Source organism: Microtus oregoni, unplaced genomic scaffold, assembly GCF_018167655.1.
Source record: "Microtus oregoni isolate MIOR12 unplaced genomic scaffold, Mior012 000017F_ref0000208, whole genome shotgun sequence".
NCBI lineage: Eukaryota > Metazoa > Chordata > Mammalia > Rodentia > Cricetidae > Microtus > Microtus oregoni.
In genome coordinates, this window is record NW_024543076.1 from 31,750,260 (window position 1) to 31,764,104 (window position 13,845).

The window sequence follows — 13,845 nt, forward strand, 5'->3', positions numbered from 1 at the left end:
GGACTAGAGGCCCCTCATATCATAGAGCTTTTAGTCAGCTTCATACTTAGAATACGGAGGGAAAAAAAACATAGCAGAAAGATTTGAAAAGCTTGCAATCCTCTCTCCTGCAAAGTAAACATAGTAGTGTAAAGTTAGGACTGAGGACACATTTTCCAGAAAGATTACTACTATTAAAAATAAGTCAACTACTTTGCATTGGAAAAACAGGAAACATGCCTTGGAAGAATCTTCAGAATTGGTCTTTCCCTTCCCATCAAAGGCTCAAGGGTATAAAACAGTGAATTTGGAAAGACTTTTCCTTAAAGGGAATGGTCTGGGGCACTCTGCTACAAGAGGGCTGCCTAAGAAGTTTTATCTCTTGGTATTTCTTTTTTCATGTTCAACTACGAAGGCACTCATTCTATTGAGGCCGTGGTCCAAGGTACTCAACTATAACTTGTGATAAAGTTGTACCTTCACAACATCCATGGATACCGGGTTTCCAGGAATGTAAAATGCAGGTGTCATAGAGCCTTCACCCCAGTTTTCACATAAAAGATGGGAAGTCAGGTTCAGAGGTCATGTAGACAGTTTCAGGAAGGAAATAGCTGAAGCTAGGAGACTTTACCTTAAGATTAAATGCAGTCCCTGGGGTGGTGAAGATTCTAAGACCATGAAACATGCATGGAAAGTCACAGTTGACAAATAGAGTCAGTCTAACATAGAAGCCATGTGGAGCACAAATGGCAATGCCATAGGAATGAGGCTGAAGAAGCTCTGTGGAGCTCATTTCATGGCATTCTAGGCCACAGATCCCCTGGATGAAGCTATGGGAGTTAGGTGCTTGCTCTGCTGCAATTTGGCTTTGCTTCACTCTGGTATTGCCTTGCTATTCTCCTGTTCCTCCTTTTCAGCATGGAAATGTTTATTCTATGCCATTGTACCTGGGAAGCCATTTTTTTTCTTTTTTTTCTTTTTTTTTTTTTTAACACGGACTTACAGCTAAGAGTTTTCTTTAAGTCTCAGAATCTTGAGCCCATTATTAAAACCATGGGAAGACCTGGAAATGCACTGAATGAATTTGGCGTCATAATGAAAGCATAAGTCTTCTGGAGGCTGAAACACTGTAGTTAAAGGAGATATGTTTGAATATCAATTTGACAAAGGGAAGATTCATGATGATTAATCTTAGGCTTCAACTTGCTTGGTTTAAGAAATACCTAAATTAGTAAGTCACATATCTGGATTTTCTATGAAGGAGTTTCTAGACAGAATTAACGAATGAAGGAAGATATGCTTCACTCTGAGTGGCACCATTCTGGAGGCTAGGTGCCCAGGTAGACTAGAAAGAGAAACAAGAGAAAGAGCAAGCATGGGTAGTCTGTTTCTCTCTGCTTCCTGGATGCCACGGTATGAGCTACTTAAGCAAGTTCTCCTCGTCATGATGGACTGTCTCCGAAACTGTAAGTTAAATAAACTACTCTTACTTTTAAGCCATTTACCATGAACTTCCTCAGAGGAATTAAAAGTTTAATGTGCCTCAGGTGGTCAGCTGTATCACTGAAAGGAGGTAAAACTAAATATTTCCTTCCTAGCCATTGTCTGTCAGAAACTCGTTAGATGGAACAATGGAACCAAAGTTTCATATGGGAGTCCACATTATTAAGGTATTTGGGGAAATAAATGAGTATTTCTTCTATTCCTGAAAACAAAATAATTCCAGTTGAAGCCAATAATTGTAGTCACGGAGAAATCAGCTAGTTGCGAGTCGCCAGTTGCTAGTGAAAACATTCCAAGTCCAACAACCCATTTCATTCCTGTGTTTAACCCTGGGACTCCATTGGTACACCACGGAGACAGGCTCTTCTGTGTGTCTCTGCAAAGACCTAATTAGCCATGAAGGTGCCTGATGGTGGGGAATCCTGCTTATTCATGGTGTTTTAACGTCTACAGAAAGGAAATACCACGGATTTTAGATCTGGTCACGCAATCATATGTCTCCATTGAGAAGTGTAATTGGAAGGGGGCTTATTTCTTAGATAAATAAACTGAAAGTATGTGCTGTTAGACATGAGATTATGAAAGACTGATGGTTGCTGTTCTTAGCTTTATCAAAAATCTATCAAATTAGAAAACTGCAGGTATTGCATTATATCTCTGTGTGTATGTTAGGATACTATGCCATTACCCTGAAAAGAATATTTCATTTTTAAAAAAAATCTTACAAAGCACAAGGAAGTCTTGAAGCCACAAACTTAAATTAGAAATGCCTTGACAATAATTTCAAATTATGCAATATAAAAACATCTCCCAGCGACAAGCTACTCCTTGAAAGGGCAGCCATAATTCGGACTTCTAGTGTCTGGAAAAGACAGGACAGCACATGCGCCTTGTCCAACTGCAAAATAAAGACAAAACCCATAAAGGCAAAGACTGAGTTTCCAGGGCTTTTAACTTTTACAGCTTGTTGGAAGAAGGCACGGTGCCATATTTTATGTGGTGTAGGCCCCCGTGTGTTACCTGGCAGTAATTTCCCCAGCCCTGAATCCATGTTTGACTATATAACCCAGTAACTTTTGTGTGCAGCCAGTCTAGACAGACAAGTCTTTTGCGATCTGGTCATGTTTGATGGGTTTATCAGATTTCTACCCCCAGTTTTCCTTTATGGCTTTCCAGACCTTCCTGTCGCTCCTGCTTGCAGGCAGGATTTAGTGACTCCCACTGACGAAAGTCACTCGACAGTCTACAATCCCCCTTAACTGCAGAACAACCTGAGTGGGGAGCCCTAGGCAGTGTACTCAATTAAAATCCCATGCCTCCTGATGGACAATCTTTCCCTTATCTTCTTCCACGAAGATAACCATGTCTGCTTTAATCTTAGCTTCTTTAAGTAGTGGCTATAAAGGGAAGTCCAGGCCACCTGATCAGCAATGAAACGAAGTGGCAAACACATGTTGTGGTCTCTTAAGTTACTGTGTCTAATTTTTTCTGTCACTGGCAGATGTGCACCTAGGCAATAAACCTTCTCATATTCATTTCTACAGCTCTGAGGGTCATGGGATTATTGTGAATATATATATTATTGTGAATATATATATGTATATCTATCTATATATATATACATATATATATTCACACACAGCACACACACTCCTCAAAAGGTTCTTGTGCAAATAACTGACACAGTAATAACCATTCAAGAAATATTAATTGTTCTAATTATAGATCAAAGATACAATAATTTGAACTCTAGTATGGCATGTAGAATTCTGTAAGTACATGGTATATATATATATATATATATATATATATATATATATATATATATATATCCTCTGGCAAGGGTATTTTGTATGAGAACAAAAAAAAAGAATTCTGTCCATAGAGAAGATTTAAAACATACTACACACACACACACACACACACACACACACACACACACACAGAGAGAACAAATATTTAGAGAGCTATGATAGAAGGATTGCATTAAGGTTTAAGGTATAACCTGGGCTACATAATGAGTTCCAGGTCCAACCTGATCTACGTAATAAGATCTTATCTCAAAAAACATAGACCAGCTAATCAGCAACAAAGACTGGGTATTTTTAATCAAGCTGTAGTCAAGCACTGGGAAATGTTTTGTTTATTTGCAGAGTAAGAGACCAGGTGCTGGCAGTCCTGTCCTGCTGTATGTGTGGTTTCTAAAAGCATTGCCAAGAGCCAACGCGGAGTGTGTAAGTTGTGTGAAGGGTTAGCTTTGAGACACACAGTCACTATAAGTTAGGTAAAGGCGTAAGACCTGCTTTATGGTAAGCAGAACAAGAAGAAAAGAGTATCACAAGCTAAAGAAAAATTAAAGCCAGTGGAAAGACACTGGCGGAGAGTAGCAGTTCTTTCTGTAGACATATCCCTCAGTCCTCCACATACATGCGCAGACCTATATGATGACTAAAAACGGCCTTGCAACTTTCCTAACAAAGTATAGGAGCAGGAAAGAAAACGTTTTCCCAGTGGATGAAATAACAGTCACTTCTGCCAACCTAAGCAAGGCAGTTTTAAATTTTATACACGGCCAACTGCTTGTTCCCTCTCAGCTAATAACCTGCACGCTGGAAACATTTCAATAGAAGGGAGTTCACAGGCCCACAGGTTGGCTCTGAATATATCTATCATGCATGTAAACAAGCAAACCATTATGTTGCTTATTGAGATAAAAAAAGGACAATGATAAGTGGGGACTTTTCCTGGGACAAAGAGCTTCCTATTGGAGTGTGGATAATCTTCTAGAAAACCCAGTGTTTTGGCAAATCGCACCAGATTAATCTATTAGGCATCTCCTTTCATTATCAAATTTCCGCTGCCTATCACAGTGGCTGTCTTATCAAGCACCCCCTGTTCAATAGCAGCCCGTTCCTAGGATTTCAGATGCCGGGCCTGCCCTGCTCAGAAAACAGGTGTCCCTACTGTTCGGAGCAGAAAGATCTCTGCGAGGAAGCCTGGGAAAGGGCAGGGCTATCAGCCCTGGTCCTACCTGAAGGGACAGGTAACAGAAAACTGTTGAGTTGATGAATAGAGCTTAATTGGCAGGCATTAGTCAGGAGTAAATGTTTTTTTGGAATTAAAATTCCTGAAAAAAATGTCTCACTGACAAGAACAGCTTAAAGAAGGAAACCACACACAATGGTTTTGTAATAATGACATGGAGAACTTCAAACAGGGGTGTTCTTCTCAGGGGAATCCCCAGGCAATACTATTCACCCGAATACGTTGTTGAAAATTTAGTGTGCCCTTTCCAACAACTTTTCAGACTTGCCTATGAGGTTTAAGTTGTTGGGCGCATCACCTGCACTGAAGAGGAAATGTGTTTCTTGTGACTCTACAAGCGGCTAGTATTGCAAGTCAATTAGTACGATGTATCGGGTTTGCTGGCTCTCTGGATCTCCACTGCCAGCCTGTCTTCTCTTTCTTACTTAATAAAACGGGGCATGTGGTTTCTGACTAGATCTTTTGTGTGCAAGGCTAGGGTCACCCACCCACATGCAGCAGTGAAACCTGCAGCTAATCTAAATCTCAGCTTTAGTGGTGAAGTAAGGGGAGGGGGAAGGTGGCTGTCACTACCCAGCTGTTTGTTTCTAGTGTGGATGGCGTTTGTAGATGTATTTCATGTTCATATTGTAATGTATTTGCGTGCAGACGTCATAGAGACAGTCATTTGGCTTTGCTGAGCCAATGCCAAGATTTCCTTAGCTGCTGCTTCCGTATTCAATACTGGGTGGGTAAGTTCTCTGCTTGCTATGTATCTGCATCATTCATCTGCATTCTCCAGGAGAAGAAAGACTCCATTCTCTTCTCTGAACTCAGCCCTTGGAAACTTGGCTGTTGTGTGTTGCACTATAGTAAAATAAAGACATTCAGGAGGCCACCATGCTGGGGACCAGGAGGATCAGTCTGTCTGTGGCTTCCCTGCCTGGTGGCAGGATGGCTCAGGGATGGGTGCTGGAACTGCAGGGTAGGGAGAAAGCCAACTGATGAGCGCATGTCTTTTTGCTTCTGGTCCTCCCCAGCACCAGCTTTTTTTCATCTACAGATAATTAAATGGTTTTCAGGGCAATTATGAACTGAAGAAAGGAACAGCCAACTCTCTCCAGGTTTCCCCAATCAGTGTGATTAAATTTCTCAAAGGCAGGCCCCAAGTAGCTGAAGCTGCAGCAATGGCTTTTCCTGGAAAACTGTTGGGCAGCTCAGAATTGAAACTTTCATTTAACTACTTGCTGTTTCTTTTTATTATGTGCAAATTGTGGCTTAATAGATTTATAGTCTCTATAAAGCCACTACTGTTAGGGCAACCCAAGTGGCCAGTACGTATTACAATGGCTGGTATGAACCCCAGCAGATTAGAGCCAGGGGTAGGACACACTTTTTAAAAATACTGACACCCTACACTATACTTATTCATGAAGTAAGATTTTATTGGCTTTTATGTATTTATAGAGTAAAATAAAATGTATTTCATCTTGGGTGAGATAAAAATGAAAGGCGCACTTAGGAAAAGTTGAGGTAACTATCATGTCACAATGGAAAGATACAGAGCCCCCATTTAAGAGTTACCGACTTCGAAATATATACACAGCCTTATAAATAAAATATAAATATGTTTTATTTTTAAGTAGATATTGAAATGAATTTCGTTCTTCTTTCATAAATATTAAATATCAATACAAGGAGGGCTTAAGGGATGACTCAATGGTTAAGAACACATACACATTTGTCTGTGTGTATGTGTGGGGTTTTTGGTTTTTTTTTTTTTTTGTATTTTTTTTTTCCAAGATAGGGTTTCTCTGTGTAACAGCCCCAACTGTCCTGGAACTCTTTTTGTATACTAGGCTGTTATTGAACTCACAGAGATCCTTCTGCCTCTGCCACCAGAATGCTGGTATTAAAGGCATACACAATCACTGCCCAACAGCATGTAGAAGTTTGTAAGTAGGATCTGAGTTTGGTTCCCAGCACCTACATCAAGGAGCTCACAACTACTTATAACTCCAGCTCCAAGGGATCCAATAACCTCTTCTGGATTCTGAAGTCACATATATTCACATGAGCACATTCCCATACACAGACATGCTTGTATACCCATAATTAAAAATTAAAACATTAATAGAAAGTCATTAAAACAAATTACCCTTGTTGTATCCGATACACTAATTTATGATTATGTGCCGGCATCTCCATCACAAATTTCTATCTAAAATAATCATAACCAAATCAGAGTCTCGATCTTTATAATTAGGAATATTATATATTTCCTAATACGATGTTTATAGATATGTTGGAATAATCTACAACTCAGTAAGGGACTCTCCCCCCAAGGTAGTGTCATTAAAGCTGTGAAACCCTGCTGAGCAACTGCTTCATAACAATAGTCCTGGATTTGCTATCAGAATGCTTGCATACTGTCTCTCAAGCACGATGACTCACTGCTAATGGAGGACACATGGAAGCTTAGCCTTGACTTTTGAATCTGGGATTTGGCTTTCTCATTTTCTTAATGGAGGTTCTACCTTCCCAGCTTGGTTCATGCCAGCTTGAGACTCCAAACAAATGAGCCAAGAAACAAAAATATTATAAAATAGCTTTGACTATTATAAGATATATGCTAGCACTGTATTGATAATAATAAAACCCTTTTGTCAAAAGCAGATCACAGGATGAATCAGACTGGTAACTGAATTTGATTCATTGTTTGCCACAACTCATAAGCACCTATAGCGATTTCAGTGATGACACAGAAATTATGGCCTGCAAGGGAGAAGTGATAAAACGACCAAGTACAACAAATTCTCTTTCATTATGATGTGAGTTCCGGCGCAAACCAATGAGAAATGGCAAGCAGTGGTGATTCTGAAACAGCATGTAGCCATTTTGAGCATGAGCAGATGGCGTGCTAGAGACTACTTTTTGGATTCCGAGATGAAGGGCTGGGCAGATCTGCACAAGCTCAGGACTATGTACTTCCAAATGAGTGCTAATGTTACATGACTTGTCAGAAACAAAGGCAAATCCGTAAACAGTGAACTGTACAAATGGCATGCGAGCCTTTCATTGGTATGATATGATTTCTTTCAGTATCATTAGACTATGGAAAGATTTCACTCCAAGTTGCATAATAAAATCTATGGTCAAATACTAATCTTAGGAATCAGAGGACCGGTCACTGATTTCTAACTTAAATCATTTTTAAATATTCAAATAGGACATGTTTACTTTCAAGTAATTGACTAACTTATTCTCCCTATGAGTATTTTCCAAAGGAAAATTACTTAGTATATTAGATTAAGTAATTATAAATGTTTCAACAATTAGCAAAATCTAAACATGAGGGATGATGCTGTGAAAGGCAAGATAATTAGATTCCTACCTTTTTGAAATTAGTAAACGACTTGAAATAATAAAGAAGTTAAAGGGAAAAACACTTCATATACTTCAGATTAGTTAGAGAATGTGATGCTGAATTTCTTTTATTGAAACTTTTATTTAGTGTGTGTGTGTGTGTGTATGTGTGTGTGTGTGTGTGTGTGTGTGTGTGTGTGTGTGAGAGAGAGAGAGAGAGAGAGAGAGAGAGAGAGAGAAAGAGAGAGAGAGGTATGTCTGTATGTGCCGTGATGTTTATACGGAGGTCAAAGGACAATGATGTGTGTTGGTTCTCTTCTACCAGTGGGTTCTGGAACCCATCATTAAGCTAGGTAGCAAGCATCTTTGCCCAAGACCCACCCCATTGGACTTGATTTTAATAAATTTAAATAAAACTAAGCTTATCTGAAGTAATTTGATAATTTGTAATCCACCTGAAAAGAGTAAGATTAATTCCTGACAGTAATACATCAATGAAGTAAAAGTTTTGAGCAAGAACATATTGAAGTAGAAACCATCTCTATAGGAAGAAGACTAAATGTTCTTGCTAAGGAATAGTAACAACAGTTTTTGAATTGTACTAAAAACATCCCAAGGTATTCCTAAAAGTTTGTAATCAAATCAGAGCCCTTACGTAGAATTGATGCCTACAGTTGCCTTTCGTTTTCAAATGCCCAGTTCTCCTAAAACAATAGAAAAAGCAATTAGTCACCGACAGACATCCACTGAAGAAAAGAGTTCTCTTTCTGCTGCGCTGCTGAAATAACATCTGTTTCGTGTAACATGGCTAAGAGAGCAGTGTTTAATTCATCCATTCTCACAGCTGCTTACAGTGTAAGAATGTATAAAATATAATGTGATTTACTGCGTCTTGTTGTGAAACTCAATAGTAAAATGGTTCCGATGCTCCTGAACATAATCTCAGAACTGCATAGACATGCACTAACACACTGCAGCTGGCTAGATAACAGGGCTCTCTCCGCTGGAGAATGTGCCGCCATGCAGCTGTTAGCCCAGCTCGGCAAAGGGGCCATTTGCAAATCTCTTTAATAGCTTTGCCATTTTCTACCACTTGAATGAAAAGTGATAATGTGTGGATCTCACAGTCATTAGGAACTTTCCGTTACTCCTTTAGGATTAATTTTCGCTGACCCAGAATTTTGTATTTGTTTAACACAAACCGTAGGTTACTTTGATGTTATCTGCTTCTATAAACAGTAATATACCGTCCTCTCTTGGGCTAAAACAGCTTTTATTCCCTTGAGAATTGATGGTATTAATCATTCTGAAGTCCAAGAGCGCTGATCATAAATTGTATGGGGGACCTGGCTTGGTACCTCCCTGGGCTCCCATTCATCAACAAGTGTTCATTTCCACCTGGATAGGAGGTATATAAAGGATAATTTATCTCAGAACTAGGGTTCTGTGACCCCCTTCCTGACTGGTTGTCATAAGAGACATTCAGTAACAAATAAATATTTGTTCTACCCTTTGACATAAAGAACTAAATTAGCTGTGATTTCTAAAGTCGGATTCCCTCAAGTGGCCAGAAGGGAAAGTGCACATCATGCATGCCCTCATGCGCATGAGAGAACCTGAAGTGACAGCAACCACAGGGCTTCACTTCCAAAAGTAAGAGATCCTCACTTTAATTCATGACCATGTTCTCAGCACAGAAGTTTTTTAAACATATATTAGAACTAAAAATGTCAGCCCATCGTTTAGAAACTGCCAGACTTGGAAAATGTTTAGAAAGCATCAATTTTAAAAATGAAAGTCTGCACCGAGTTGCAGAAATATTCATCTCAAATAAAAGCTCAACGAACTCCAGGTCAATAGGAAAAATGGAAATCAACTTTTTAATGCAGACATCAGGGCACATGCTCCCTTCCATTCACTGTCAAATTCCACAAAGGGTGGAACTTGGTAATTTAGTTCTGGGGGAGGGGGAAACACACACTGATAAAGAAGAGAAGACGACAGATCCCAGGACAAGAACCAGAGGGCGGCCTGGAAACTGCATGGCAATCTTGAATTTCAGAATGCTTTTTTCTCCGTATGACCTTATTTCATAGCTTCTGGGTTTTTTCCCCCTTCTCAAATTATTAAGTGAAAAAAGGCAGGCTCGCACATACAGACTCAAACTCTTGACCATGGCGACATTTTTGCAATATTTCTGGCTTTAACCTAAACATAATTTGGATTTTGTAAATTTCAAAGCTCTCCTTGTTTCGTTGCAGTGGGTGGTTTTAAAGCTGTGCAGGGTTTCAAACTGATCAGTGTGTGAGTTTACTTTATGTTAAACACCCTAAAAGCGCAGTCCTTGAAAGCAGTAGAAACTTAAGCAAAGCCCCATTCCAAATCCAATTTCAGCAGTGAACCTGTAAGTCTTTCTGCCAAGTGTAAACTGGAGGGATTAGAAGCCTTGCAAAGATGATCCTTTTAAAATTGCAACTGTAAATTTCCCATTTGTTTTTGCTTTCTCAATCAGGCAACTGAAACCAAAGTGGAAATGTTGTGCTCCAGGCTTGTATTTCACAGGGTTTTGTTTGTCTGTTTGTTTAGTTTTGTTTCTGGAGAATCAACTCAGTTTGCACCACGTTCTGCTCTCTGAGCTCACCCTTGCTGGGATAACAGTAATTCCTACCTAGATGGTCAGTGACCGAAGGATGCTTGCTCCTGTGTTTGAGAGAGAACGCCTGAGTTTGACCTTTATAAATGCATTGTGCACCAGATGTGCTCTGGACCACGGGGAGAGGAAGAATGGTGCGAATATTCTTGTTCTCGCTGAGGACTTTGGGCTGTTCCCTATACAGGCTGAACGATGTAGATATAATGTTCATGACCTACGTGTCCAGAGGTCTGTGTTCAGAATATAAGAAAAATTCTTATAACTCAATCATAAAGACAAACAGCCCAATTAAAAATTATGCAAAATACCTGAATAGATATTTACTTTTAAGAGATATAATGGCAAACAGGCATAGAACATGCTAAAGCAAGCTGAAAGCAAACTGAGGCCACAGTGAGTTACCATTTCACAGAGCGAAGACATACAAATAACAGCATGTAGTGACAAGGATGTGGGAAAATGGAATGTAAGAGTGTAGAGCCTGGGTGGGGCGGTCACCTGACCCACCGACTGCATTTCCCGGGATCTGTACACCTTCACACAAAGATCTGCATGAGTAAAGCATTTTCATAATTTGTCTCCCTAGAAACAACCTAGACGCACTCCAGCTGATGAAGGTGTAAACAGAATGTGGAAAGATCATATAGCATGACACTCTTCTGTTACAAAAATGTCAGATGAGTGTAGGAATTGCAACATGAAAGAACCTCAAAACATGACCTACCCGGTAGAGAACATTCTATTCTCTGTGCTCAGTGATAGAAGCCAGCCTTGTCAGACTCCCACATAACGTGTGTGTGTGTGTGTGTGTGTGTGTGTGTGTGTGTGTGTGTGTGAAATATCTGGAAAAATTAAATACAGATAGGAAGGAAGGAAGGAAGGAAGGAAGGAAGGAGTATAGGTTTTCCTTGGACTGAGAGTGTGCATGGATAATGGCGGTGTGTTGGGCAGAAACTTTGTGTTCACCAAGTCCTATGTTCCTAGCTTGAGTTTCTCACACCAGCATTTTGGTCTTTGGTTGGAAGATGTTAACTTGTCTTGTCCTAGCTGCTTTGACTTAAGTTCTTTGAGGCACCACATGCCATATTCTCTGTGTGCCTGTTGCTGTGGATGAATGTTGGAAACACGATTATAATCTAAACATCACTGTAATTTTGTATACTTTTGCCCAAAAGTCTTAAGAGACTGGTTCAGTAGGTTCTACTGAGCTAAATAGAAGTTATAAAAACTGATTATGCTATTAAATTGATGTGCACTAGAGATGAGCTAAGAGTAGAGCATTTGCGGGACCTGCTCCTGGAAGTACTTTCTTACGTGCCTCATTTGTGAAAAAAAAAGAGAAGAAAGAAATACTTTTCAACTATCAAGAGTGTGAAAACAAAGCCAAACCCAGGCAGCTCCCAGCTTCTGTCTCAGAGAAGAGTCTTCACTCAGCTCCAGTGCAGGACAATCATCCACAGGAGATTTTAAGAGTGAACTCACATCCAGAATAGTGACCACAAGCCTTCCAATGATCTCAAATGAGAAAAAAAAAGATTGTTTTCGAGAGGGTCAGTAATGGGGCTTAAAAGCAAAGCATTTCTTTGAAAATTAATTGAGCAGAGTAATTTCCTACCATTTTATTTATGTGAAAACCTTTTATGCCACAGGAGGGAAAACTGGCATCAATTAAATTCCATCCACATTCCTCTGCCCTCTTTGTATGAAGCTGCGCTCTGCAGCCGCAGTCATGGGGTTCAGTGCGTTACTAACCGTCTTGTAGCTATACTTTGCCTGTGATTTCTGACCTGTTAGACCCAGACAAAGCTAAGTAGACATTGAGAAAATTTGTTCAACAACCATTTCAATCAACTGTACAGTTTAATTTTTTTCAAGCTCAAATTGACCGGTTACCTAAATTGATGGATTGTTTTTGCAGTTGAGTCTTGGGGGTAATGGTTGGCACACATCTTGATGTGCTGTAGCGAACTCGGCCAAGAGCTTCATTGTTTTAGCCAGTGCAATCTTCTAGTTCATGCAAGGAGCCTGGCATTTTTAAATCGCTTGTTAAAGCTTGGCTAACTTTTCACAATTTGCTTTTCTCTTCCGAAAATGACTATCTGATGCCCTGAGGTTTGGTTGTATTTGAGTAATTTAAAAGAAGAAAAAGAAAAAGCACCAGAGGTAAAACTATGTTTCTTTCATGTTGCTATCACTCAAAAATAAAAGCAGATTTCTCTCAGTCTAGACCCCTACCCACAAATCAACTTTGGGAAGCATCAAACAGTAATTTAATTTCAAAAGAAAAATTTCAGAAAATGACATAAGCCATTCTGATTGTATTGCTAAACAATTTGGAATTCGTCTCTGGCACAGAGGCTTTATAGAATCCATGTGCTGGTTCAACGTTTTGACTTTAATAATTTAGATTATAGGTATGATACAAACCAGCTGCATCTTTCTGGCTGTAAGAAATAAGTTTTCCTTCTCCAGCTGGCCTGGACTACAGTTTTGTGAGCCAGAGGGTCAGTGACCTTCTTATGGATGGTAGCTATCTATTGTAATAGAATCTGAGATAGGAAGATACCCTGGAAAGTTGTGTGGTATGGTCCTGAACGTCTCCAAATTGACTTTGCATGCTGTTGAAGCATTATCTCTACTGAATATTTTAAGTTCAAGCTGTTACTTAAAACTCAGGAAAGATTCTAAGAAGAGCCCGAAGTTTGGATGAGAGAAGCTCAAATTTTTCCCAGTAGTCATAAAACTTCATAGCTTAGCCATCCAACTCAAGAAGAAATCTAACAGGTGCTGAGACCTATCTGCCATGTTTTAAGCAATTCTCAGGCTTTGAAAGAGTATGTATATGCCCATTCGTGAATAGCCAGAGATGTTACAAAGTCTGATTTCACAAAAGACATTATGCAATGTTTTCTGGGCTGTGATCTGAAAGCCAAGTTAGAATAGCAGAGGCAGCATAATCAGACATCTCTCTAGGATTCAGAAGGAGAGCTAAAGGAAAGCTGAATGGTACTCACCTCTGCAGCCAGATACTCCTGGTGTCAGGAGGAGAGGAGGTGTATGGAGCCGAACATTAGCTGGATATGAAGAATAGGAACAATTGTGTCAGCAAATGGAGCAGGAGCTGCTGACACAGCATGGAGAATCAGTGGGGAGGCCAAAGTCTCTAGGAATGGAACAGTATCTGCATGAGAGCTGGCAGCACCCTCAGTATGCTTTGTAGTCTCCTACCCTAATGGTGGGACAACCTACTTCATCCTAATCGGATCAAAGGGTTCTTCAGACACATTCTCCTCTTAATAGGTGCTTAGGGTCTTGTCCTT